General features: G+C 41.8%; 1 pseudogene across 1 annotated transcript in view; it reads left to right on the top strand.

Moving 5' to 3' along the window:
- Positions 1-3,483: 3,483 nt before the first annotated feature.
- The window catches only part of LOC144991992 (metal transporter CNNM2-like), a 50,791-nt pseudogene continuing 31,106 nt past the window's right edge, over positions 3,484-23,168 (top strand). The window contains exons 1-3 of the transcript XR_013655699.1: positions 3,484-3,532; positions 3,753-3,988; positions 17,664-17,855. The product of XR_013655699.1 is annotated as a metal transporter CNNM2-like (transcript). The remainder of the gene's footprint in view (positions 3,533-3,752; positions 3,989-17,663; positions 17,856-23,168) is intronic.

Here is a 23,168-nt window from a genome sequence, read left to right on the forward strand (position 1 = left end):
TTTATGATAACTAGGCTGCTTTGTCATACCATAGCTCCTGCTAGGCTACTACTAGCTCCGCCGCAGAGCTCTTTGATGTATGTCGGCATTTGGGCAACTGGCTGGTCGGTTGACAGACAGACAGCTGATATTGTAGTTTAGGGTCGAATAGGAATAATAATATTCAGGACTTGTCTTTTATTAACTTTAGCAGTCAGTCAATCATTGGCCAATCACCGTGTACCTGTGACCAAGGTTTAACAACAAGACCAATGATTGGCCGCTGAGCATGCTGGGAAACGTGACGTACTGCTAATGTTGTAATGCTACGAGCTAAAGGTAAGTGGTTTAGGCGAAGCAGCCAGCTTAATATGATATTTTTCAGATTTTCATCGAGACAATAACAGATCGACCATTCTTGCTTTTATTTTTACCCCTATTGAATGCTTACAGAGACACGGAAGTAGCGGCAGGAAGCGGCTTTTGCAGCAAGATGACTGAGGGCGTACCAGATCATCATCATGTGAATGAACGTGAATACGATGGATGCTTTTGTGCTTTTTAAAATAAATAAATCTGTTCTCTAAACATCCTCCGTGTCTTCAATGCAATGAGACACACAGACAGAAATGTGAAGGTATCTGCTGTAAATCTATGACGTAAATTAATAACAGGATAAATGATCGGCTAGTCAGTTAGCATGTAGCCTAATAGCCTTCGAATGTAAAGCAACTGACTGCTAAAGTTAATGAAAGACAAGTCCTGAATATTATTATTCCTATTCGGCCCTAAACTACAATATCAGCTGTCTGTCTGTCAACCGACCAGCCAGTTGCCCAAATGCCGGCATACATCAAAGAGCTCTGCGGCGGAGCTAGTAGTAGCCTAGCAGGAGCTATGGTATGACAAAGCAGCCTAGTTATCATAAATCTTTTGATATTTTTCTTATATTCATTGAGACAGTAATAAAGTGATCATTTTTGTTTTTCATGTTCCTTTTTGAACGAATATCTGTCACAGAGACACGGAAAGTACAGCTGAAAGCGGCTTTTGCCGGCGTACAGAGAGCATATCCGCGTGAATGACTTATGAGGTGAATAATTATTGCGTTCGAACGGATTAATTATTGCGTTCGAACGACATAATTATTGCGTTCGCACGAGTTAATCCTTTCGAGGGAACGGGATAGTATTTCGAGGGAACGGAATAGTATTTCGAGGGAACGGAATAGTATCTTGTGGGAACGGAATAGTATTTCGTGCGAACGAGATAATCTGTGTGAACAAGATATTAATCTGTGGGAACAAGATATATTTTTATATCTTAATGTCAGGACACGGGCTCAGTACTTTTCTGCTCTGTGCCAAGTTTTTATTTTATTTAATTTTTTTTAATTTTGCGAGCTTTGGGCCTTTTACTTAGCTGTCTGTGCTGCTGCTTTAAGAAGGTATCAAATGTGTTTTGGACAGGTCACCGAGGTGAATGTCTCGACACGCATCAAGAGTAAGTCATGGATGGATGTGGTGGACTGAATCTGGTATTTTTCCAAACTAAATCTTACTTCAGAATACGAAGATAAACAAACCAGAAATGAAGTAAGTTGCTGTCTGTATGTGCTTTTTGATTGGCTGCTGTACCACTTCACAACCCACGGGTTGGAGACCTCTGTACTAACTTCATGAAACAACATCCTCTGAGTGCAAGACCGTTATACAAAGACTGGTCAGTTTCCTCAGCACAGCAGCATTATGAGAAGCAAAGCAAAACGGCTATTTAGCAACTGCACAATAGTATGTGTGACTGCCTGTTTCATACTGCCTGTTTCACCCACTTCTCAACTAAAGCCACTTCTCTCATCAATACTCCTGTTTAAAGCCAAGTTCATTCAGTATGGATGCATCATCTCCTCTCCCTCTCCCTCTCCATGTCACTCTTGCCTCAGCTAACAATAAACTGTGATTCGCCACCAGCCTGTCTGCTTTTTTGATCCCCCCCAGCCTGCTTCTTCCAACAGAAAAAATAAGGTCGATATTGGCCACTGCTGGATTGGAATTCAGAAATAAAAGGAAAAGCGTGACAAGAAGAAAGCACGTAATCAAACAGTAGAATTTAAATCAAAAGAGGAGACTCAGGAGGCCTAACAGGTGACAGTGGTGGTACACAGGTGTGTGCCAGGAGCTGAATAGCAGGAAATCAACCAAAGAGGAAACAGGTGTGGAGTAAATAAGCACAAACAGCAACTTCTGGAAACAAAACTGAGATTAGCTAGAAACCACAGAAATATTTAAAATGAAATGAAAAACTTAACCAGCCGATCCTGAAAGTTACATTATACAAGTAAATAGTTTTTCCTTTTCCTTTTCTTTTTCAGATTCACACATTGGGTCCAGATGGTGTGAGCTAGTGTATCTCAAAAATGATCCAGCACAGTATATTTCTGGAAAAAAATGCAGTTTCACTAGGGCATGGTACTACAACAGTCCCTGGTTAGAGGTTTAGTAAGAAGTGATGCTGTCTACTGGTTCCCATGCAGACGGTTCATCACCATTTGGTTTGATCTCACTGATGTTTTGTGTGTTCCATTTTCATGTTTCTTTAGATTAAATTTAAGGTTTAAAATGTTTAGAGTTTCTTTTGATGTTCCTTCAGGTAAAGGTTGTTCTTGTTGTTTTGGTATGTATATGTACATTGACCTCTTTTTTTCTGAAAATTAGGTGCTCTCAAGATCAAGGTTGGGGATAGAAGATCAGTGGCCCCACTTTCCTTCGTATTTTTTTTAAAACTTGTTCTGTCCAACAGCTGAGCAGACAGATCGATAAGATAGGACTTTTATGTTGGACATTTTTTACTGTTACAACAGGGGGTTGCAGATCTTTTGACACAAGGTGTATATTGTAAAACCCCTTTTATAATTTAGGCTGAAGTTGATTAAATTTTCATACTTCCGTTGTTGTATGACCGGACAGAAAAGAAGAAGAGGAAAGAAGGAAGGGAGTGATGTTAGACACAACAGTAAGGGCACAGAAGAGAGGGATAAAAGGGGAGTTAATGAAATTTGGGGGATGACTCCAGAATGGAGGGGGGGGGGGCATTAAATAACCAGATGCTAGAGGATTATCATCACTACTGTCTTGTGTAAATGTTTGTCAAAAGGGGCAGGTTCACACACATAATCAAGTGTTACAAACATAAATGTTTGCTCCAAAAATCTTCACATACAATCATGTCAACATGTACTCAATACAACTACAGTTCACACACACATATGAACACAAACGAACCAATACGTGTAAAGCATTTCATACAGTCACACATACTATTGTGCAAAGGTGAGCTGACACATGTGCTCAAGTGGGTATTCATGTTCTGCTGAGGTGGATGATGGATTGCAAAACTGTTGTAGTGCAGGGCTGGGCTGGGTAGCTTGGTTGGTAAGGTGAAAGACTGGCACCCAGGAAACCAGGGTATGATTCCCGGTGGGGAATGAACAATTAATGGCAAGCAATGGTCAATTACCATTTCAATGATGAGGACTCACTGGATGACTCACTGGGTGAGTGCCCTTGGGCAAGACCCTTAACGCTACTGCCTCCCGAGCGGAGAACCAAATTCCCCATTGTGGGATAAATAGAGTCAACTTTTTTTTTTTTTTCAAAGTGAGAGAGTGCCCGGCTGACCCCAACACCAAGACCCCCGCTGAAGCTGCAGCCGTAGCCAGGGCCTCCAGACACCAGAACGGTATAGCAGTTTGAAGTGATCCGCCCGCCGTGCAGTCCAGGCAGACAATAAGGCCAAGCAGGGCTGCAAGGACTGCCGCAGGAACCCCCAACGCCAGAGAGCAGGGAGGCACCGGAGCACGAAGAGTGCAGGCCCCATGCCAGCCAAGAAGATAGCCCTCCGCCGCGCCGGGGGCCCAGGATGGGACCCCACCCCTGGAGAGTCCCCCGAGCCACAGACGAGCAGCCCACCACCACCCGGAGTTCCGGGAATCCCCCCTTCCCAACCCAAGGCACGAGCCAGGGTTCCCCAAGGGAGACCCGCCTTACGCTTCAGGCAACCACCCTCACACCCCGCGGGACGGGCCCCCACACCAGCCCCCATATCGCAAGCAAAAACCAGACTCCCACCCAATCGTCCCACCTTCACAACCACCACGTCCAAGCAAGGAAGACCACACGGCACCCGACTGCCCCCACCGGACACCAGAAGGCCCTAACCCCACCCTAAAACCCTGGCAGATAGACAAGGAACAGCTGGTAGTTATAGGTATTTAAACTTTTTAGTAATTATAAATTTTGGTTGTTGGTATTCCAAGAGGTTATTTATTCCATTTTTCTCTTGTAGTTCCTGGGGTGTTATGACTCTTCTGTCAATAATCAAGTGCTCTAGTTGTTACACCCCCTTCTTGCCAGTCTAGGAAGTTTAACAGTTTTTTTTGTTTTTAAGGATTTTTGGGTTGTTCCAGATGGGTGTCATTTTGCATGGTGACAGTGAGGAGTTTGACACTGGTGGGAATTTTGTGACGTCTGGCTTCATTATGGCAGCGTCTGTTTTATGAAAAAATGGCGACTGAATTGACTTCTGTTGCAACCTACATGACATTTGCCAGAAATCAAATGTCCATCTCTCCTTATCACCACCAGAAGGAGCCATCTCCAGAGTTTTGACCTCTTCCTGAGCTCTATCCTGACTACAATTCCCACCAGCCTCTGCTGCCGTTCCCAAGTCTCACCAACTGCTCTTCAACATGTAATTACCAAAAACTATACTTTAAAGCAGACACTGGCCTTTGTATGGTGCAAAGTTGTGTTTTGCTGTTGCATTCAATCTGAGTGTTACCCTTATCTACATCTGATGTTTTATAACTTCTGAGTTCAGACTCAGATTTCCCTTGACCTTGTCTGTTCTTGCCTACCATTAAAACCTGTTGGACATGGATCAAAATGTCTCTGCCTCTTTGTCACAAAATATTTGGGAACCTCATGGATTGTCGATATAGTTGACATACCAGCACATCTGTCATATTGGTGGGATTTATGTTGTGAAATTTAAATTCTATTTCATTATTTTAAAAAATCACTGCAGTTTCTTTAAAGTGTCTACTTGCAAGTGCAAGTGCGAGAAAAAATATGCAATGTCAATTGAGTAGTGGCTGCAGATATGAGCAAGATGTTTTTGCAAAGGCCCCCTATGAAAAAGAAAATGCCTGTTCCCTGGGGTCCCTCGGGCCCCCATGGCGTAGTGCCCGCCCCACAATTTGAGAAAAACTGATAAAATGTCATTGTTTATTTGTTGTTTGCTCACAACTTCTGATCAAGCAGCAACACCAAAGTCTGTTCTGTTTAAATCTTTTACTTAAAATATTGTGTAGTTAGAATAGTTAACATAGTTCTTTTTCAATTTTTTTATCATTATTCACGACAAAAAAATGTATTTTTTTTAATGTTTTTTAGGAAGTTTCACAGTTTTTGTTTTCTATAGTATTTTTAATATAGTTTTAAAAGTTTTTATTTATCATCCCATCTCCTAGTTAAAAAAAAGATTATGGCAAAGTCCATTTAATTTATAATTCAATACAACAAAATTATTAATATGATTATCAATATAAATGTAAGGATTTAGTGAGGACAACTGAAAACAGTCTGAACACAGCAAAAAGTGTTCAGAAACATTAGGAAAACAAAAAGGAGGATATCCTCTGCACGTCAAAGAAAAACTTTGATCAGCCCACATTGAGGAAGTCTAAAACACAAACAAGAGATAATGAGGAAAAACAGACATGTCAGTAGAAATTAACCTTTTTTCTTCAATGATTTGTGATCTTTACTGGTGTCCATGGATTACATGAAATCTTCTTCACCTTTATCATGGTAGGGAGAACACGTCAGTGTAGGGTTGGGGTCAACTGGACCCCACAGGATAGCACAAGGGTTATTTGGAGATAAACCTAGGCTTTAAAGATCATCCTCATCTCGATGTGAGCAGTTCTGTGAATCCAAAGATCCAAGACTCCTCAAAAAAAAAAAATTCCAACAACGTGAAAAAAACAAAAATCTCCAGCAGGCAACATCACAAAGAAAGAAGGAAAAGGAGAGGAAAAAACTCACAGCAATCCAACACAGTGACACCATCTAGGAATGCACACCACAACAACCAATAAGACAGAGCAAACAAACTTGCATTGAAGTAAACAGAATCAGTGGTCAATAAATGCAGTGGTTGACAGATGAAACAAGTGAGGACTGATTACAGGAAGCTGGGGCAGAAAAAAATCCCAGAAGACTAAACAGCAGGACAAAAAATGTAATATATATATTATCAATCATTGCTGTTATAATAAAAATGTTTACCAGATTTGTAACAACAAATGTATAATAATCATGATTATTCTAATAAAAATCTAAATGAAATAAAATAAAATAAAAAATGTCATTTGGATTTATCAAATGTAACTTTTTGTCAATATAATGCAACCACAAGGAGTGCAATCAAGTGCCGGTCCCAAGCCCGGGTCAATGCAGAAGGTTTGTTCAAGAAGGTCATCTAACATGAGCCAATCACAACCAGAACTTTTGGATTGGATAATTTGTGGTCTGGGTTAACAACCACCATCCAGCCATCCAGCCATCTTCCTTCTTCCATCCAGGATCGGGTCGTGGGGGCAGCCATCTAAGCAAAGATGCCTAGATTTCTCTCTCCCCAGTCGCCTCCTCTAGCTCTTCTGGGGGGACCCGAGAGGTTTCCAGGTCAACCGAGAGACATGGCTGTGTCAGAATTCCTCCCCTACTCCTAAAAAACCAAAAGACAATTAAGGACAGGACTATCTAGTGCCCTGGTTTTTAAAAGCAATACAGACAACATGCTCACTACTTTTTTTTACGGCGGATATGACGTGGATTTCACAAAGTGAACATTTTATTAAGGCGGTTATTTATAAATCCATTGTCTTCAAAAGATACAGACGTTGATGGTTTATCAAAAGAATATACTTCAATACATTTTTTGGCAAAAATTGTTCCGATGCAATGCATTGTGGTCTATATTCACCAATCTATTGCACATCGATGCTTCTGTGAAATTTCTAGGGCACCGGATTTTGGAATTGTAGATTCAGACAACCCTACAAAATGGTGAATGCGCTTTATAGTGCACTACATAGGAAAGGAATTTGGAAACAGCCATGGTCTCCCCAGCATGTCCGGGGCCTCCGTCCAGTGGGACATGCCCCGAACACCTCCCCGGGGAGTCAGGATGCAGGATGCATCTGGACAAGATGCCCGAGCCACCTCAACTGGCTCCTCTGGATGTGGAGGGGCAGCGGCTCTACTCCGATTCAGGAGCGCATACTTTGGGTCATGACTCAGATCTTATGACCATGGAATAGAATGGAAAATAAGATTGACCGTTAATTGAGAGCTTTGCTTTCTGGCTCAGCTCTCTGTTCACCACTAATGTCCGGTAAAGCGACCGCATAACAGCAAACGCTGCACCAATCCACCGGTCAACCTCATGCTCCCATCTTCCCTCACATACCTAAAATTCTTCACCTGGGGTAGGATCACCCCATCCACACGGAGAGGAAATGACCTTTTTCTTTTAAAAACCATGGCCTCAGATAGCGGGGCTGACCTTCATCCCAGCTGCTTCACACTCAGTCACAAACAGCCCCAATATTGATGACCGGCATGGTGGAAATCTCTGAATTTGCCGGTGAACACTGGAGTAAGGATCACCATCAAGCTGAACAGGGAGTCCTTTGGAGCCTGGCTGGCTTGTAGGACTCCTGAGGCAGCTGACAGTTACCAGCAGTCCAAGTGAGCTGTGGCGCAAGCTGTTGTGGAGGCAGAAAAACTCAGTTCTGGGAGGAGTTATGTGAGGTAATGAAGAAGGTCTATCAGTCGGCCTCAAAGAGCAGACCTTAACAGACATGGGGGTGAGGAAAATGGATGAGGTGACTTCATTTATTGCATTTATTCAATACAGTCCTTTTCCGTTGAAGAAATAATGAAATTCTTTTGATTTCTTCATGTGTGGACTTTTTTGTTAAAGTTATTCGTGTTCATGTTTCAGCAGACATAGTTTTAGGACGTTTTCTAGCGATATTCTCGTAGAGATTTGGCTTAACACGGATTTTTTTTCATCAAACAATATCTGATCTTTGCCTCTCTAGTAATAATTTTAATCATATCCATGGAGGGAACTTTCCATGTTATTCTGCTAAAAGATGTATGTTCAACTCAGGATTTGTTCTTGATTTTTCTTTCTGGAAAATTTTAAGATGGTGTGAGGTTAACCTGAAAGTTACACACCAGCTCATTTTCAGTAAGCACAGGCAAACTTGTTTCTGCTTTTCTTGTCATTTTAACCCTTGTGCTATCTTAGATGACCCCACCCTTGCATTGACGTGTTCTTCCTACCATGACAAAGGTGGATAAAAGTGGAAAGATTTCATGTATCCATGGACACCAGTGAAGATCACAAATCATTGAAGAAAAAAGGTTCAGTGCACTGTCTAGTGGGTCTAGATGACCCATCTCCCAACGTTAAAGTGCCTAGGATAGCACAAGGGTCCCCGTAAGGTAGGGTGAATAAAAAAGTCTCAGTTATGATGTTTATCGTTTGTCCAGCAGAGGTCAACATGCTGTATTCACATGAGTTCCTCTCTATGATGCCTTACTGGAGGGGGTAACAACATTTTCTTCTCAAGGAGCTGCCTTGTGGGTACGGGGGAGGGGGGGGGGGCATGGAGGACAGAATGAACCCCTTCTTGAGTTCCTCCTGAATGTAGACCTGCATAGCCCCAGTCTCTGGCTGGGACAATAGGAACACCTTCCCTTTGGCTGGAGTGGCACCAGGCAGTAGGTCCATGGTGCAGTCATATGACCTCTGAGGAGGAAGCCGCGTGGCACATTGCTTACTGAATGCTTCCTGCAGGTCCTGATATTGAGAGGGCAAATCATCAAGTATTGAGGAGGACTCGGGCATGTCAATCCTGGTTGAGGCTATCTGTTGGTTTTGGTATTTGTCCGATGCAATGCTCTGTTGTGTTTGGTTCTGGAGAAACGGCTGTCGGCAGAAGGCTGAGTTGAAGGTGAGATCACGTGCTGTCCAGATGATAGTGGGATCATGGGTCTTGTGCCAAGGGAGGCCCAGAATTATAGCACAGCGAGGAGGGTCAATGTTGAAGAATCTGATGATTTCCTGGTGGTGGTTCAGGGTTCAAGATAAACAATCAGGGTGAGGAACTGGACCCGGCTTGAAACCAGGGAACAACTATCTAGGGCAGAAACTGCTACCCACAATTCGAAGGTAAACAGGGGACTCGAATTAGCACAAGCAAATGCCAAATATATTAAATTACCAGCTGCCCCTGAATCGATCATGGCATAAGGAAACCATTAAGATGTTATGGTTTTCCAGAAAAATTATCTGGAAGTGAGAGGCGTGTTCTGGCAACCGGATTCAATGATGCACTTGTCTCCACCTCCTGCTGCCATAGCCGGAATTGTGGATGATGTAGAAGGTGCTGGATTAGCCATAGGCTTATTTTGCGGCAGCTCCTCATTGGCTTCAGTTACGGCAGTTAATTGTCAATCCTTCAACCCATATAAAAGAGCAGGACTGAGTGACGTCATCCATAGAAAATGACTTCCTTCCGGTTCCAACCAAATGAAGTCAATTCAGTGGCCATTTTTCCGCAATATGTCCGTCACCATGTTGGAACCAGACGTCCTCAGTAAGCCTGTGTCTGCCTGAGTCTAGATTTCTATGGCAACCACTCTCTCCAATCAGGAGTGAGCATGTTAGAAAGCCACACCCCTTTCATTGAAAGTGGGCTCGAGAAAATCTGTCAATCAAAGGCTTTGAACATTCAATGCAAGGCCACCTCCTTTTCTTGAGGCATCTGATTGGCCAGTTAAAATCAATTTTAACGCGAAATACATTGACTCTCAAACAGTTTCCCCAACAATCTACTGTGTATACGTCATAAACACTTGATATTGTACCTTTAAAACTGACGTATCCTCAGTAACCGCCTTGCTGCATGCCTTCGCCATACCAAAGTAAGAAGTGTTTACCTAATGTTGATATTGACATTTAGAATTCGTCAGCGAAATATAAAGTTTGTATCCGTAAACTATCACGAAAAGGACTGCAAAACACAGGACTTCCATTATTCTCTCTTTCTCTCTTTGCTTTGCCTTGCCCTTGTACTTCCAATGACTAAAGAGATCTTTAGTCACGTGCTTGTGTTTATAAGCTTTGTTTCTAATCAAAAATGTCCGATAGAAGGCAGTCTAAATACAGACCAAGTGCAAGGTTCAGGACTCAATCCAGACCAAATGTTGCGGACCCGGTCTGGACCAACAGACTTTTCCAGCCTGAATACACCCAGGGCTATAACATAAGCTAGCCCAACCCCCAAGCTCACTAGACTGTATTCCTAAGTGAGAGTTGGTGTTAGTGGGATTAAATTGATTCTTAATCATTGCATATTATCTGCATTAAGATGTGCAATAATGGTTTTAAACTTATAATAAAGTTCATAGGGATTAAGTTACAAAACTGCAGGTCTCACCGTTAATGGCCGATCAAAGTCTTACAGCGGTAAGTAATCGATCTCTGAAGGCAAAGAACCCAGTTCAATTTCTCAGTCTGACACTAAACAGACACACCCATCACTTAGATTCTCCCCGTAATTTCATTCCCTTGCATTGTTATTGGATTACAAGCCTGGCAGTGTTATTTAAACCACAAAAGTCATGTTTACTCAAGCGCAGTTACACGTGCACTTGCGCAGAAAAAGAACACACACGCATATATGCTCACACGCACATATGCTTACACACAAAGACATACATACATACATACAATATATCCCTTTGGGCACCAGATGCTCATGTATGCCCTTGTGAAACTACACCCACATTTTCCTGCAATATTTACTCAGCACCATGGCAAATGTTGCATTTTGATAAGGATAAATATTTTGCGTGTGTGTGTGAGATCAAGCAGGACCTGTGATTTAATGTGCAGTTCGTGATTACAGAACCATTTTCTTTGTGCTGCAAAATGTTCAGCTCTTGTCGTAAACTGCTACAGAGAAACTGCTGGAGCCCAAAGAGTTTTTGAAGTGTGGCATGTGTCAATTTTCCACTTTCACTCAGTCATGACACTATGATGGGAGGGAGGTAGCTGCATGTAAACAACAGACTGGAGTCCAACCTAATTATCTCTTTTCAGTCTTTGCCATGCACATAAACAAACAAATTCAGGAACAGCACAAGTCAAACAAGGCGCGCCGACAGGAGAAATAAGACAGCAGCTATTTGGAATGAGCATGTAGCTCATCTTTTACTGTCTCTTCACTGTCACTACACTGTTTCTTTCTTACTTTGAGACACTGCTGTTGGCATCCATCCTCTAGCAGACTATTTGACAGGAAAAGAGTGGCAACCACTTGTATTCTGTCTATTCCTGTAAAGGGGTGTCTACTTGTGTTCATATTCAAGCACTGAATCAGTCCCTGGGGCCGCATAACTTTTGTGCTGTGCAGATTGAATGCAGTGCGCCCACAGACAAAGAAAGAGTGCACCTAGCAGTCAGCTTCCAATCATTTGCTTCTGTGTGCTTGTTCTTGTAGGTGAGTGTTTGATCCAACCCCAGCAGTTTCATGAGCAAAATCACTTTTGTGATTCATCTTTAGGTTGAACCAAAGGTTCTTCTGTCGAAGTCTGAAACTGCAACGAGACGGTGACCAACCCACACAGATAAACACAGACTTTTAGTGAGACACTGAGGATGGAACTGAGTCACCAAACACCCACAGTCTGTCTGCTTTGTTATCACATCACAAGTCAGACTAATATCTGGGTAAGAGTCTCTCAATTATGCGGACAACCCTTTAAAGACCCTTTAATGGAAATGGTGTTTTTTGGAGTTTTTTCAACATGTTCCTGTGGCATTTTTCTGATGATTGAGAACATAAATAGAATTAAAGTCAAAATTGTATTTGTTTGTTTGTTTATTTAAGACAGCGTCACCTTATCATTTAACTCTTAAAAATGCATATTTATAAGATTAAAGCCTAATCTTATTCAAATTGTGAATCAGGAGCAGACGAAAAAATCTAGTTGACCGAAGACTCAGAGAGCGCTGCCCAGAGAGGGGTTTAAACAGGACCTCACAGGACCTGTTCATTCTCTCGCCCCTTGTTTTTATTCCCCAGAACCAAGGAGGAGGCACAAAAGCAAGAGGAACCCATGCAGTTAGGAAGAGGGAGAAACAGTGTAGAGGAAAACAATGCTTCTATTGCTCAAACTCAGGTCACTTTATCCAGAACTGTCCGTTAAAAGAGCCAGCTCATTATGCAAAGGGAAACTACATGCCTGACGACCCCCTCAGGATAAAGTTGTCATCTCACTGAAGCCTTCAGACTCTAAATTAACTCTTTTTCTTATAAACTCTGAGCAGTGTGCTTTCTGGGATCCATTTCTTTCAAACCTGACACATAAGGATAAAATGTCTTGGTTTATTTATTTTTCATCTTTAGTGTGCTAAAGGCAATATACAATCATTTAGAGATGCTTTACTCTGAAAGGCTTAAGAAAAGCATGATGGAGGCCCTTTAAGACACTGAAGGACTATGTCCTTATTTTGAAAATACTGAAGCATTCAGTCGGGGAGGAAGTCATTGAAACCAGAGCACAGAGGGGTCTCTTGGGCTTCAAGAAAAAAGAATAATTCTGCCACACACTCTGCGGTTAACTTGGTCACTTCAACTGGAAACGCGCATACTAACAAAGGTCTACATGCAAAAGAAACATTCAGCACAAACATACAGAACACATACATGAGACAGATAAAAATAGGCTAAAACTTCACCACTGAACACATGAAAAAGCACTGAAAGTAGCTTTAATTTAAATTCTGTCTGCATGACCGTTGACCATCAGCTGCAGTGAGGTTAGCAGATTTCTGGCACAAACTCAGTGATGCAGGATTTTTATGCTTGTTGCCTGGCAACCAAATCCAAACTATCCATTGATCTAAACCAGACATCCTTTACTCTGTTCACCTTTACTGTCCTCCATCTGGCTTAACTGCTTAATAATTAATTTACAAAATTATGAAAAGGAGTCAAAATTTGGCACAGACAAACAGAGCAATTGAGCTCTGATAAAATTACAAAGAAGCATGAATCAAGTTTGTTGGAAAGGGCTGTTAGTGCAGATTTCAGCGTTCTCCATCTAGAAATGTCTTTCTGATATCTTTATTTGTCCTCATTTGTGAGTTTAGACTAGCATCCACACTGAGATACACAGGTAAAAATCAAGCAATAAAGAAAGTATCAGGAACCAGAGTGAGAAGATGAAACGGCAAAGAACATGAAATAAATCAGCGTATTAGGAGAATAACGCTACAGAAAATAGGAGCTTCACTTTATTTTAGAAACCTCGTCTCACTGCCTCATTCTGTTTCATTTACCTTGTGGATGTACAGGACATAGCTATTTATCTTCCTTCTCCAGCTTTCTGAAGGACAAATATATTTATTAAAATGCTCTTGGAGTTTGTTTGTATGCATGTGTGAGCCCATGCAAGTAATATGCAAAAAAAAAAACAAGAACCAGAATCCAAAACTAATCACAAACTTCTCAATGAAAATCTCAATGAGCTGACAACAGCAGGCAAAGTGGGCTTTTGACTACAAACTCAAACAGGAAAAAAGCGAAAATAAATCAAATCCAGGGACCTAGTTTTTACGCTGAAACAGAGAAAAAACCAGACACCTCATCGTTTTAATGGGAATATTACTCCAATAATCATTACATGAAAGCAAACTTTGTCAAAATGCAAGATATTCATGCAACCGTGACTGCATGTGTGGTTTTCAAACCATGGGTTCTGTCAAAAACAAAACATCAAGTATACTATTGGGCGGCCATGGTGCAGCGGTAGGGCGGTCGACTCATGATCGTAAGATTGCAGGTTCGAATCCCGCCTTGCACACCCATGTGTCGAAGTGTCCTTGGGCAAGATACTGAACCCCACCTTGCCTCTGGTGGGAGGCTGGCACCAGTGTTCGGCAGCGGAGCCGCCATCAGTGTGCGAATGTGTGTGTGCATGGGTGAATGGGACTGTGACTGTAAAGCGCTTTGAGAATTCGTAAGAGGGTAGAAAGCACTAAATAAGTATACGCCATTTACCATTATGTTATCCTGTTTGACTTTAGTCTATACTGATTCAAACATTACTTTTGAATGGAGATCCATTTTGGCCCTGCTTCACAGCACAATTTCCTCACTCTCTGTATTTTGATCAAATATCTTTCTACCATATTTTGCAGCGGATGAAATGGAGGTTATTAAACTGAGAAATAAACTAGAACACTGAGCACTGACAGATTTATGGTTATTCCACAACCAGAGAAGTAAATCCCAGAATACTTGCTGCAAATGCTCAAAGCAAGAAAAATAATCCTTAGACATCTGTGTACACAAGCCTCAGTAACTATAACAATAAAATGAAACTGTTTCAAAAACAGTTTTCAGTTCAAATGGAAGGCGGAATGGCTATTACCACTGGGACAGTGAAGAAAACATTATCATTGATTTCACTCTGAATGATTTGTTGAAAATACTTTCAAATGATCAGAATACAGTCTGTTCATAAACAACATTGTTTTTTGGAGATTAAATTTATGCTTAAAATTGGGCGTGGTCTTTTGACTGATGGGAAAATTACTAATGTCTCTTGCTCGATAGGCTCCAGATCTTGCTTCATCCGTCCGTCTTTTTAATCTTTTGTATCCCTATCAGGGTTGCGGGGCTGTTAGAGCCCAACCCACCTACTGTTGGGGAAAGGTGGGGCACTGTCAGAAGCTAGAGGTGTAGGACCCAAAATGCAGGAAACATGGCTTGTTGGCGGAAACCTGAACATTTAATAAATAAACTTCAGCAAGACAAAAACCATAGAGAAACAAAAGTGGGCTACAAAGCAGATGACCTGCTGAAAACCGATCCTAAATACAGTGAGGACAATTATCAGAAATAAAACAGCTGTGGATGATTGACATGAACTTGTGGTGACTGACAGGGGACAACTCAGAACACCACAAAACCAAACTGCAGAATCCTCCCTAGACAGGACGCTACTCTGTTGTAGGGCCACTCAATTACACTTAAGACCAATTTAGAATCATAAAATAAAAATGAAGGATGAACCTGAACAGAGGTTAGTGGCTTTAGAAGACAATTGACTGACTGTTGACTAGCTTGCTTAAAATTAGCTCAAATTAAATTCATACAGGAATGCACCACCGTCAAAATATAAAAACTCACAAGATGGAATGCCTGTTATCTGTTTGTGAAGTGGAAAATGTTTGAGGGAAATCAGCTCTAAAGAGGATTCACATAAACATGTAAATTAGAAGTCGTACATACAGAAGTGTGTTCACTTCTAGCAAAATGAACAGGAAGAGGGCTCAAGGGCCGTGAATGGATAGACGAGACGGAATCTAGCACAACAGCCTCAGGCCAAACTGTTTTAGTATCCCAAAGGCAACGAGAAAATATTTCATTTTGATTAGGCACTCAGGTAAGCCTGTACAGAAGGAGGGAGACAGGCCTTCTAATTGACAGATTCCATTGTGGGTGGGCTGTGGTGGATTTGCATGTACTGTCACGGTGATTTCACACAACTTAACCTGTATTCCTCCCTCTGTGATGGTGCAGAGCAGGAAGACGCAAAGGAGGAGGGGGGAGGAACCTGATGAGCTGGAACAGCTGAAAAGTTGCAATCTCTGGAGAATCCTCTTTTTATTTTTTCCTTGACTCTGGGTTTTGTGTGTTCCATGCACACCAGCATTTTGACTAATTTGTTTCATGAAAGGCAGCACTTAATGTTTTAGCAGAGGCGCAACTATTTTACAATTTCTTCATGCATGTGATGTGAAATAAATGGCATGCATAAAAGGAGGGGCTTGGCTTGTCAGGTATACATGCAAACATCTGAGTGTGGGGAAGAATAAATGTGATCCAAAAAAGTAAAGGCAAGTCAGACAAGAGCCGGAGATTTTGTTTGCAGAGCTCGCTGAAAGTTAGGTTAAAAAAACAACAACAATCAAATATCTGTTAAAATACGAAACATTTACACTTCAAATTGAGGACAAAAGCAGGGCTGAATTATTTATAACCTATTCAAACCCCTACCGTCCTAAAGTTTACCCAAGAATGTGTGAAAATAAAACTAAAGTATATCACCATATGGCCTGAGAAAAAGAAGCTTTAAAATTTAATTTCAGCACCACCATTAGTATTCAGAAATATGCAAATTCAACTGTTTCAGTTGCCATACTAATGTGGTCTCCTACTGAGGGGTGTCAGCATTGTGAAGCGATTAAAAAAGCCAATGTCCTTTGAGATACTATAGGACAATCACATGCATAAACATCCAAAATATGTGTGTGTGTAAACTTAAAGCAGGTGCTCCTGTATATTTATGACCCATCTGACTGCTGTCTTAGGAATGCGGGGGATAAACCAGTGTCAATGCACCACAACTAAACAGACCTTATGGTGTGCAGTGTTACACTTTTTGATGGGATGACAATCCCTTTTAGGTCTTTTAAACAGCTTTAGCAGAAAACTGGAGGTAAATGCAGATCAGGCAAAATCATTAAAATGAGCAGGTGTGATGGACCAAAGGGAAGCCAAATTATACAGAATTAATGCCGTCACACTACTCCAGAGAGGGCCAAGGACCAAGGGGTAAAAACAGAAAAATGTGTTTTTCCTCACAAGTTTGGCTAAAAGACAAATCCAAACCTTGTAACACAGACAAAATGGTAGAGAAGATATGGCAGCTTTAATATTTACAAAACCCAGTGCATGAGGAACAAGCTTTAATATTACCAGAGACACATCTGCCTTCTCGCATGGTGAGACTGGTCTTTTATAAGGAATGGCCCCTCCCCTAGGCTGGGCTTCAACTATGCTCATTGCCAGCTTGGAGTCAGACACTATAGAGGCCCGCCGAAATCAGACTTTGGGTCCTTTAACTCAACTTAAATAGTTAGTACAACAAAATCAAAGCAAATAACAAAGCCCAAACTCAGACAATATTCAAAACCTACCATCTGGTTTTCTTTCGAGAGAGGGATGAGTGGAAGGCTGATGAGGTGAGTGGCAACAGCTGGGAATCTTCCTTTAACACTCCTAACAGCCATTTCAAATAGGTACTCCAAATGCCTTTTGAACTCACTGATGCTCCTGCAGTGTTTCATTCTTAATCTGATCAAAAGCTACTCAACAACATGATTAACAAATTTGATTGCGGACCTCGACAGTATTTTTTACTTTTCACCAGATATTCTAACGCATGTGCAGCACATTAGAGCCATACTGAAGCGTCTTCTCTAGAACCAGCTGTATTGTAAAGCAGAGAAATGTGAATTCTACACCACACAAGATTGGTTTCTTGGACAAGGGGTCTTGAGCAAAACAAGAAGAGAGAAAAAGAATCAAGACAGATCCCAGCCAGCAAGGCCAAGTGGACCCTATATGTTTTGAAAGTAGGCAGAAAATTTGGGCCCCAGATGTGTTGGTCCGCAGTTTCCATGGTGGCCCCACCTGTGTTTGCCCACATTTGCCTCAGTGGACATCTCAATTGTCCACCGTGCAGCTGGCTAGCATAGCGGGAGGAGAAGCGGATGATGACGCTGGCGGGACACCACAAACAGGAAAGGTGGCAGTGGTCACCGCAACACCTGCAGCGGACTATGAACCCTACGCTCCCATCAAGATCGCAGATGGAAACCCCACGTTGTTCGATCCCGCGGGGACGTGGATTGCGTTCGGAGGGCAGCGGGTGTCAGTGCCTCTACTAATTGCGTCTCTTAGGAGCTGTCTGGAAGCAGCCTTTTTTCTTGGTCCAAGAAGCAGCAACAGGACGAGGATTTTTACCGCTGAGTGGAGAAGCAGCTACCAGGACTTTGTCAGATGTTGGAACTGACAGGACATCGAAGCGGTTGGAGAGGATGAGGCCTTCATTGTCCGAGGCTTCCTTCCTTCTTGCCATAGGCCCCAGAGAACTTGCAACCACAGCTCTAAACAGCAGTGGTGGATGTTCTGGTGCCAAGTGTATTGATGGACCCCTTGTGTTTACATATGATGTTTGTTGTGGACAGAAAGAGCACATAAGTCCAACAACAATACAGTGACTGGTGTTTCAGAGCTAGACTGTGCAGCGAGTTGAGCCCACATTCAGTCATAGTGGAGGAGTCCAGCCTTCCTGGACTATTTCTCTGAGATGCTAAGGAGTTTGTGATATATACATATATAAATTGAACTTGTCTCTGTTTGGGATTCATATGTTCAATTGGTTTTTGCACTCACACAACCCTCTGCATTTATCCGGACTTGGGACCGGCACAAGAGAACACTGGATTGTGTTTCCTTGTGGTTGCATTACATTCATTCAGTCATTCATTCATATGATTTCATTACATCTGTTACATCTAACACATATAATGTTGCTTTCCCATCCATTCATTTTATCCATGTATCCATCCATTTGTTCAAACATTCATATTCACCCCTAAATGTCTACTTTTAGTCACCAATAATACATAAATGTATTAAGCAGAAACATTGATAAACGATGACAATTTTTTTAGGGGAAACCTGAGCACCAGGAGAAAACCTGACAGACATTATACATAAAAAAGGCTTTTAGTTCTTTATCTTATCACAATAAACTGCAATACTGATAAATGTTGAAGAAGTTTGTTAAGAGCAAACCTGAGCCCCTGGAGAAAACCCAAGCAGTTTTAACATGAATCAAAATAATTAAAAAACTACTATTTTATTTGTATTTTTTTAACAAATACAAAACACAACATTGATAAGTCCAGATCATTGGTTGCATTTGGTTTTAGTCTTGAATTCTCGTCTGGACTCACCACTGCTGTTTCTCTGTCCGCCATTTTGTCCATTGTATGAAGTTAAGTGTGTTACACACCCAACCAGCACTAGCCCCTGATTGAGTGTATGTGTGCATGTGAATGGTCTGTGTGGACTTTCATTGAGTATATGAAAGTACTACAAATGCCATGCCTCATATTGTAAAGGGTGTGTGAAACATACTGTGGCACACATAGTCAACACATATGCAAAGTTTTGCTTGAAGAAGAAGCTGTGTCAGCAGCTTAGGTAACTCACTGCAAAATGAAGTATAATCTCTAGGTAGGGAGTGCTTAGGGCACGGAAGTATGCATTCATACCAACACTCACACACTTTGAAGGAGAGTTGGCAGGAGTGCGATATCAGCTGTTAAATTCTTCAGCACAGTGGTAAGGGATACATAGAGCAAAAAAACTGTGGACAAAAACTTGACAGGCCTTCTTACAGAGTCAACACTCCGTAAAGTCTTCCCATGGCTGCAGGGGATGCTGGAAATGAGAGCCCATTGTCCTCAATAAAAAGACTGAACATGGAACACAGACTCACAGAGCTGGAGTGTGGACAGGAAAGAATTTCATTGTTTGTTGTCTATTAAAACAAGCCATCTTTATCACATGAGTCTTTCAATGATGAAAATACAACTTCAGATAAACGATCAAGAGTTTCTGGCCTATCTTGCTAAAGAGTTTAATTTTTGCGATAACAGTTAAAACCAGGAGATCTGTAAAGATGTAAAAGCATTCTCAAAAGCAACCAAGGCTCAACTACAGTAAATGTTTGCTGCATTTTAAGAACTCTTTACAAAGAAAAGCCACTTAAAGTTACAGCTGCTAGTAGACCAATCTTTATTAAAAACACAGTGAATATCTTTCCTAATATATCTGGTTGTAGTTTTCACAGCATTTGTTACAGAGACAAATTAATTTTCAACATCACTAAGGTGAATAAAGCTTTTGGAAACACTGTGCACACTGGATCCAGCAACAAAATAAAGTCGCATAAAAAACACTACAATGTCACCTCAAATATTCTCTTACGACGTGATCAGGTGTAACACTGATGAGTGTGAGCAAGATGGTAAACCTATGAAAAAATGCTGAAGGCTGCAAAAGTCTTGTTCCCAAAAAGCAGTCGACCTTTGCCAACATAAGTCTGTCAAGGATTATGATTGCAGATACAACATCTCTGAGGAGATTGGGCGCCAAATGAAGGAATCCAGTCATTTATTGCATTTTCGGTTGCTGTTGATGAAAACACCGACATCACAGATACATACAGCTGTGCATATTTAGTAGGTGTTGAGGAAACCTTCACAGCGGCGTTTCTTGAGTTGATGGACACAACAACAGCTGATGACATAGTTGGAGTGAACTGGTCACATGATGTCAGTCTGGTGACTGATGTCAGTCTGGTCACATGATGTCAGTCTGGTTACATGATGTCAGTCTGGTCACATGATGTCAGTCTGGTGACTGATGTCAGTCTGGTCACATGATGTCAGTCTGGTCACATGATGTCAGTCTGGTCACTGATGTCTGTCTGGTCACATGATGTCAGTCTGGTCACTGATGTCAGTCTGGTCACATGATGTCAGTCTGGTTACATGATATCAGTCTGGTCACTGGTGTCAGTCTGGCCACTGATGTCAGTCTGGTCACATGATGTCAGTCTGGTGACTGATGTCAGTCTGGTCACATGATGTCAGTCTGGTCACTGATGTCTGTCTGGTCTCTGATGTCAGTCTGATAACTGATGTCAGTCTGGTCACATGATGTCAGTCTGGTCACTGATGTCAGTCTGATCACTGATGGCGTCCCATCAAAGGTCAGGAAGAAGGCAGGTGTTGCCACAAAATTCAGGCCGCAAAACAGGAAAAGATTCTTAGACATTTTATTGTGTTTTGCACACTTGAATGACAGTAAATGGGTGTCTGCACAGGATCTGAATCCTGATATTGATGGCCTGCTGAAGTTTCAGGAGAGAAAGGAAGTTCACTCCAAATTCTAATGTTCACAAATGTTTGCAAGTTTCATTTGGTTTAATTTCTCATTGATTTGCACATTTACATTTTAGCCAGGTGTTTCATTTTTTTCCGTAGCCCCTCTTGAGTTCATCATAAGGATTGCTTCAATGTCAGATATGAAATATTAAGTCTGTATAAAATTGAATAAACCAATTTTTTTAAAAGTGAAATGCATTTTATTTGAGATCCATTGGCCTCTCTGAATGAGTGTGTAATAACAAATGATTAGGCTACTATGTTGGTTGAGGCATTTTTTCCAACTGAGTAAAAACAAAAAAAACAAAGCTGTTTTTTGCTTTTATGTTACTGGTCCAGCCCACTTGGGATCATACAGGTTGAATGTGGCCCCCGGGCCGAAATGAGTTTGACACCCCTGGATCATATTGACCCAGAAAGTGACCCAAATCAAACAAGACAAACAAAAAAGTTTAAAGTATTTGTTTTCCTCTACACCACTGACAGCAGACTAACTAAATAAAAAAGAAAATTAGTAAAAGGACAGCCGGTAGTACCTTTGGTATCAAGCACTTACACGCAGTCATACAAACAACAGATCCTTCCCAGAAAACCATGGCCCTGACATTTCATATTAATTATTTATTCCAATACATTACAAATACTGCTAGATCAAGCATAATCATCACAATGAAACAATGTTTACCAAACTGACACACAAACAATCATCTTGGGCCACCCACAGGAATATGGTACTTTAATAGGCAATCCCGCCACTTCCTGCGTGTAAAGGGAATGCCCTGATGCCTGAGCCACTCCCCAAAGTGTCATCCATCACATATAGAACATATAGAAAATAGACTTGGGTGAAAAATCGATTGAATGAATTAATTCAAATTTTTTGTTACGGGCGATTTAAAAAATAACTAAATCGAGTTTTTGTGTAATGGCACATTTTTGGCTCCCCAGAGCTTCCGTAGCGCTAGTTTCACATGGCATCATCATAGCACACACGAAACAGCAAGCGACAGCATTGCTACCGGTGAGAGTGGGAAGTTTGTTCCCAAGAAATGAATAAAATCATCTATTGTTTGGAACTGGTGTGGGTTTGCTGCCACAGACCCCACGCTGCAACATTTGCCTAAAGCCTACCGCAGTCAAAGGCAGCAGCACCACAAACCTATTCCAACACCTGGGGGAAACCTTTTATTACTGTTTTCCTTCACTCCGTAACTCCAAACATGAACGTGGGCACACCCCCAACACTTGTGCACGCTCTCACTCGCTCTCGCGCGGCACATGCTCATTCCTCTTGCACACACAGCGTGCTGACACACATACACATAGTCATCCTACAACACCTATATTGTTAGTTCATTAGTTATTTGGATAGTTAGCCGTTACTGTTATTTGTTAATAAAGAATAGTGCATTGTAATTATTACTTCTACCACGGCCACCGGAGGATTTTGTGTTCGGCGCCGGGGGGGGTTGACCACGACCCCTGCTGCTTCATCAGCACGGTGATCAAAGATCCCACACCGTCACAGCTCTAGCTTATATCTTGTGGGACTCAATAAAAATCCGACTTCTCCAGTACCAGTAGCAGAACCGTTGAGGTCAGATCTTACGGATACTGCGGTCTTGAAGAGTGTTCAATACCGGGGCCCGGTACCCATCCCTAGGAAAGGGGCACGGTGTAGAACAATCATCGAAGCGGTCGCTTTGCATATAGTCAAAGAAATGGTACCCATATATACCGTGGAGAAGACAGGGTTTATTACCGTAATTTCCGGACTACAAGCCGCTACTTTTTTCCTGCGCTTACAGCCCTGCGGCTTTTTCAGTGACGCGGCTAATTTATGGATTTAATTGGCGGCCGCCGTGTACGTACTTTCGAACTCAGTGAATAGTTTGAACTCTCTATCCAACTCCAAGCACAAGGCATTTCTTTTCAACACACCTCTTGGCAGCCAAACAGCATGGACTTGACTTTAGGTCTTAGACACTTCAGTCATGGTTCAACAAAACGAAACACGCATGCCCGGCCGCATCCCAGAATCCTTTGGGGCCATTAGACCCAACGTGCACGTGATCGCCGCTACAATATGATGAAGCTTTCAAGTTAAAAGCAATCGTTAAAAGCAGCGTAAAAAAGTCCACCATCACCAACGGGTTTGGAATAGCCGGTTTGCTGCGTGACGGAGAGAACAGCGCATGGAGTGAATGTACACTCCATTTACGGTT

The sequence above is a fragment of the Oryzias latipes genome, chromosome 4 (assembly GCF_053564925.1).
Source record: "Oryzias latipes strain Hd-rR chromosome 4, Olatipes_Hd-rR_3.1".
Classification (NCBI taxonomy): domain Eukaryota; kingdom Metazoa; phylum Chordata; class Actinopteri; order Beloniformes; family Adrianichthyidae; genus Oryzias; species Oryzias latipes.